The sequence below is a fragment of the Cyprinodon variegatus genome, unplaced genomic scaffold, assembly GCF_000732505.1.
Source record: "Cyprinodon variegatus isolate N-32 unplaced genomic scaffold, C_variegatus-1.0 Scaffold1674, whole genome shotgun sequence".
NCBI lineage: Eukaryota > Metazoa > Chordata > Actinopteri > Cyprinodontiformes > Cyprinodontidae > Cyprinodon > Cyprinodon variegatus.
In genome coordinates, this window is record NW_015152127.1 from 54718 (window position 1) to 61348 (window position 6631).

At 43.4% G+C, this 6631-nt stretch overlaps 1 pseudogene; it reads left to right on the forward strand.

Annotated features, from left to right (window-relative positions):
• Positions 1 to 1138: 1138 nt before the first annotated feature.
• Positions 1139 to 6631, forward strand: part of LOC107104271 — a 15729-nt pseudogene continuing 10236 nt past the window's right edge.

The following is a 6631-nucleotide window of genomic DNA, read 5'->3' on the forward strand; positions in this document are numbered from 1 at the left end:
AAATTACCGCTCCTCAGAGGCTCATAATAAAGGTGTGGAGCGAGGCGGCTTAGGGGCCTTATTCCACCTCATTAAATCAAATACAGATGTGCCTGGACTGGATATTCAGTCTATGCTCTGCAGCAGAGTCATGGCGACGCCAAAAGAAGGTTCCTTTGGGTTCCCTGCAAAAATCATCTAGAATTTAGCAGGTAAATAAGATAATCTGCCAATATAATGAATATTTTTACTCTTAAAGTAAGATAATTAGATAATATGCACTTGTAATGGGAAAATTGTTTTTATTCTTATTTTAAATGTAAATTGTCTTGTTCCATTGGCATCTTACTTTGTCTCACTGTGTCTCCCTGCCCTCCTCAATTCAAGAACAAATCCAACAAATCCACCTATTTTTAAGAAAAAAAAGACTTATTTAGATTCGTGCTATAAGAGTGTTTAAAGGGACATTTCTTCATGGATGTCTGGGACGGCAGCATGGAAGCTGCTTTCTGCTGTTGCTTCTGAGACTGAATCAGTCCCAGCTGGATGGGAAACAGGCTTTAAACTACCTACAGGGAAGGAAATTTGTTATGTTAGTGCTTTCTGGAAGGTATCTGGACGTAATGGAGTATTTTCACAGCAGATCTTTTAGTTCTCAGGCTCCTCTCCTGTGGAACCAACTACCAGTTTTAGTCCGTGAGGCAGACACCCTGTCTACTTTTAAGGCTAGGCTTAAAACTTTCCTCTTTGATAAAGCTTCTAGTTAGAGTGGCTCAGGTTATCCTGAGAGAGTGATNTGACATACAGCAGTTAAGGCAACATGAAAGGGACATTTCATGCATGTAGATCTGCTGTAGATAGAGCTGCTGTATCAACAAATCAACAAAAAGGCGGGTACATCAAAAGTTACATCAAAATCTCCACAAATCTGAAAAGAAGCAACATAAAAATACATTTTGCTTCCAGTCTGAAAAAATACAAAAAATGTTGTGAGTAGGTTCATACAGGTCATTTCTGGATAGTTTCATACTATATATTAGGGCTGTCAAAATTAACGCGTTAACGCGAGATGATTAGTTTCTGGAATTAACGCGATTTCTTTTTTTTTTACGCATTAACGCAGTCCTGCCCTGTTTTACCCACAATTCAATTGTCCAACATGAGCGAGATGGAGGAATCAGAAGAACCCATTGGCCCACTACAGTACAGTGAGTTGTTTAAGGACGAGCTGGGTACACTGAGAGGAATGACAGTGAAACTTCACATTGACCCTAAGGCCACACTACGTTTCTACAAGCCCAGAGTGGTACCTTACACCATGAAGCAGAAAGTGGAGGAGGAGCTGGAGCAGAAGCTGGGCATCATTGAGCAAGTCCAGTTCTCCAAGTGGGCAGCTCCCATTGTTCCTGTTATGAAGCCTGACAAAACAGTGAGAATATGTGGGGACTATAAGCTTAAGGTGAACCAGGGGTCAAAGCTGGAGGAGTACCCGTTGCCACGGGTGGATGACCTATTTGCAACTCTGGCTGGGGGGAAGTCATTCACAAAACTCGACATGAGCCACGCCTATCAACAGCTGCTGCTAGACGATGAGTCTAAGGAGTTCGTCACCATCAACACACACAAAGGTTTGTTCAAATACAACCGCCTAGTGTTTGGAGTGGCGTCCAGCCCTGCCATTTTCCAAAGGACAATGGACAGTCTGTTGCAGGGCATCCCACATGTAGCCTGCTACCTGGATGATCTGCTCATTACGGGGGCTACAGAGATTGAGCATCTCAGCAACTTGGAGCAGGTGTTACAGAGACTTAGATGCAGGGCTGAGACTAAAAAGGGACAAATGTGTGTTCATGGCACCGAGTGTCACTTACCTAGGACACAAGATCACAGCCGAGGGTATCTGCCCAGTGGAAGACAAAGTCCGAGCTATAAAGGAAGCCCCGAGCCCCAAGATCATCACCGAACTCAGATCATTCCTTGGAGTGGTGAATTACTATGGGAAATTCCTACAGGACCTCTCAAAGGTCTTGGCACCACTGTATAAACTACTGCACAATGACACAAAGTGGCAGTGGGGTGAGGAGCAAAGAAGAGCATTCGGAGACGTAAAAGAATTGCTCCAGTCAGCAAAATTGCTGGTGCACTTCGATCCAGACAAAGAGTTGACCCTAGCATGTGATGTATCACCGTACGGTGTAGGGGCAGTGCTGTCCCACATGATGGAGGATGGGTCAGAGAAGCCTATTGGTTTTGCTTCACGCACGTTGACAGCTGCAGAAAAAGGATACTCGCAGCTAGATAAGGAAGGGCTGGCAATTGTGTTTGCTGTTAAGCACTTCCATTAGTATCTTTATGGCCGTCCTTTTAAAATCCAAACAGACCATAAGCCACTGATGAGTCTGTTTGGTGAGACACATTGCATCCCCCCACTGGCCTCTGCCCGAGTCCAACGATGGGCACTCACCTTATCAGCCTACCAATACACCATTGTGTACAGGGCAGGAAAGGACAATGCAAATGCTGATGCTTTCAGTCGCCTACCATTGCCAGAGACACTAGTAACCACGTATGTGCCTCCAGAGACTGTCTTTTCTTTAGAGAAGTGGTCAGAAACACCAGTGACAGCATCTTACATCAAGCAAAGGACCGAGAGAGACCCTGTTCTGTCTAAAATAAAGACTTACCTGCTACAAGGCTGGCCCGCGGTGATCGTCAGTGAGGATTTGAGACCTTATGCAAAAAGAGAGACTGAGTTGAGCTTACAAGATGTGTGCTAGATTACATATTGACTTAGCAGGGCCCTTTAAGGGCCAGATTTTTCTTGTCATGGTCGACACCCACTCTAAGTGGATAGAATGTCATATCATGTGCAACATAACAGCTCCCTCAACCATTGAGAAACTCAGACAAGTGTTTGCAGTTCATGGTCTTCCTGACTCATTAGTCACAGACAACGGTCCAACTTTGAGCTGTTTAGTGATTTCACGCAGCAGAATGGAATCCGTCACCTTCGTACAGCTCCTTTCCACCCAGCATCGAATGGACTGGCTGAACATGCTGTACAGACCGTAAAGGAAGGTTTGAAGTGCATGACAGGTGATACACTGAGTACTAGACTCTGACGGTTCCTGTTCAAGTATCATCTGACACCTCAAAACACCACTGCGCATACACCAGCAGAGATGTTGATGGGCCGTAGGCCTAAGTCAAGGCTAGATCTGCTTTGCCCTGACCTGAAGACAAAGGTAGAGAGGAAGCAGGGAAAGCAGAAGGAGAGGCATGATCTTCATGCAAGTGAGAGACTGCTGGAACCAGGTGACAAGGTCTATGTCAAGAACTTCTGCAGCAACTCCAAGCAGCAATGGCTTCCTGGGGCTATTATGACAAAGAAGGGTCCCGTCTTCTACATCATCAGGCTGACAGATGGACGAGTGTTCCGCAGGCACCAGGACCACGTGCGGCGGCGTCATGACACAGGACCAGAGACTGTCAGCATGGCAGAGTTACCACTGGTGACAGAGGAATCACCACAGGAAGTGCCGGTGTCACCAACAGAGACTGGACCGTCGGACACCACACAGACACCAAAGACTCCTGTGGTGACCCCCGCACAGGAGTCGCCCAAAGCTCAAACACCTGTGGTGACTGCTGTTCAGCAGGAGGCAGTGCGAAGATCACAGTGTTTGAAAGGCTTCTGATAGACTCAACTTTTGATAAGTATCACTGCTTTTTTTTTCTTAATGCATATACTATGTTTCTTTTGTTTTCAGGTGCATGCTAAAACAAGTTGTTTGTTGTATTAAGGTCAGTATAGATTTTTGGTAGAGTAAACTACACACTAAGTTTAAGTTCTGGCAGTTAATAGTTGAGAGAGGAATTTCTGAACTTAATTGGGGAGGAATGTTGTAATGATGTTAATATGGGCAATTTGTAATGGTTACCAAAAGGTGGCACCCGAGGACTATAGAATGTAGGAATGTGCATTATTCAGCACAGAGTGAAGTTCTCACAACTATATAAAAAAGAGCCCAGATGTTCTGTTGGCAAGTTGTATTAATAGTTTTCCCTCAGAGTATGTTTTGGTTGCATTGCCTTACATAAAATACAAGATCGGCACCAGTATTAGTGTGGTTCATTTATTAGAAGTTACCACAATTTCTGCCTGTTATTTTCACATTTCTGTCGGCATTTCTGCGTCGTTATGCATTTGAGGAGGGGCGTGGCTTAGAGGGTCACCTTCTGCCCATTGGTTGGTTAGCAGCAGCCACAAGAATCATTACTACTTACGATGAAGCTGTCAGTGAGCTGAGACATTTAGCAACTGTTTTTGAGAACAATGCTAACGTTATAAGTATTGACTTTATAATTTTTGGTTTGGAAGCTCTGACAGACCGCGTGTTTCTGTTAGCGGCCCACATGGACACAGATGTCGACGATGTAGTTTGTCAGCAGGATCCAGCAAACAGTTGATCCGACTGAGAGACTCCGATGTCAGCCATCGTCTCTCAGCTGCTCCCTCCTCCAACACGCCGTGGTGCATTTAGGGACCGTCAGCAAACCAAGCACTCTAGAGAAACAAAAATCAATAGATTCCTTATCTTATGACCAGCTAAGACCAAACTAATATAAAATCATGCCAATAGATAACACATGTAAGGCACACTTGCTTTTATGCAATTTTAAGCTATTTTCAATTTTTAAGGTATTTTTAAAGACAAAAGTTGTAACTTTTCTTCAGTAGCCTCCAGGTCATGTGACCCGCTGACTCAAATTCTTTGTCAAATTGTTCTACTATTTTAGACAGATGAGGCACAGCCTCAGTGCTAAAACAAAGTATATTTTTACAGACAACATATAACTATAAAGCTTTAGTTTTTCACAATATTGAACTAAGTAAAAAGTTTGCATTTCACCTTCAATTCAATTCAGTTTATTTTTTTATAGCTCCACAACACATGTCATCTCAAGGCACTTTCCAGTTCACCAGATCATCCAGTCTGATTGATTCAAAGTTTTCTATCTAAGGAAAACCAGCTGATTGCATCGACTCATTGACTGGAAGGCAATCCCTCACACTAAGCATGCCTGTAGCGACAGTGGAGAGGAAAAACTCCCTTTGAACAGGAAGAAACCTCCAGGCAGGATGCTGCCTGGAGTTTCGGTGTTTCATTTGTCTCCTGGGTCCTTGGTTGTCCGGCTCTGAATCACACTTCCGTCTCAGTCAAGGTGGATCGGCCTCTGATCCACTCCAACGCCTCTCACAGATCTAAAGCTGAAACGTCAAGCCTCTGCGAGCGCCAGCGCCCCTCAGCCCGAGCCCTACCTAACCCTCTACTGATCAGCCTCCTCTTGCTTGGTAGCATAGGCGGATCTACTGGGGTGGCATAGGGTGCCACCCTAAATGACAGCCTTGCCACCCCTGCTGCCACCCCAGTTGGCGGTAGGGATGGTGAGGTTTATAAATAATTGATAATTTGAGAATTACGACCGCTAATTTCCAATGTCGGACTGCAGTGAATGCAGCACGAGATGACGCCAGAGCGACTGAGACTGATTGTTTTGAAAACCGAATGGGTCAAAGCGAGGGAGCCAGGGGTCATGGGGAGAGGAGACATGGGATGAAACAGGTAGAAACTGATTAACTATCTATAGAGAAATGAAATCATAATGAAAGCACAATGTTGCTAGCATAGCTGCAATGCTGATTTTGAGATGAGGAAAATCAGGTTGCAGAACGTTATTTCTCTATCTATGATGTTAGTTAGGCCTGACGTCTCAGGCTCATAAAGACATATTTACGGTCAACTATGACAGAAAAGAGACGATCAAGTTTGGTTGAACTCAAATCAAAACGCACAAAGGCATTGGATCTAAATACATTAGTGAAGCGTTTTGCTGAGCAACATGGAAATCGAGGCTTTTAGCTGTTATAGTCATGGTAACTTTATGTTATGCTCTCTGGTGAGCCTTTACAGAGCTGTTACATTTTGTTTTGGCACCTAAGAAAATCTGATATTTCCTTTAATAAAACCAGAAGTGTTAAAAGTTAAACATGTGATACTGGTATAAAGCCTGCTTAATATGAAGCAGTGTTGTTGTTTCTATTTTTGTATATATAGTATGAAACTATCCAGAAATGACCTGTATGAACCTACTCACAAAAAGTTTTATACTTTTTCAGACTGGAAGCTAAATGTATTTTTATGTTGCTTCTTTTCAGATTTGTGGAGATTTATTTTTTTTAGAACTTATACTTTTATTATTTCTTTAAAGCGCAATTATACAGCCATACATCGATGGCACATAACACAAAAGTTGACAATATAAAGTTTTCTTTAAAATGAACATCTTAGCTCGATATCTTATGATCTCAGCCTCACATTTGTAGGGTCATCATCCTGAGTCCCTAACATAAGGAAACACTTTGGGCGGAATAGCTAAACACCATATGCCAAGAGACAAACTTTTTGGGCTTATTTACATCAGCATAGCTTCTGCTGGCCCCCAGCGCAGGCTAAAAGCGTTTTTTTGAAGTCTTAATGAGTAGGTTCTTTTCCATTTTATACAATTCCCTTACTTTTTGTACCCATAAATCATAGGAAGGCGGCTCCAACTGCATCCACCTGCAGTGTTGGGAAAGTTCTCTTTCTAC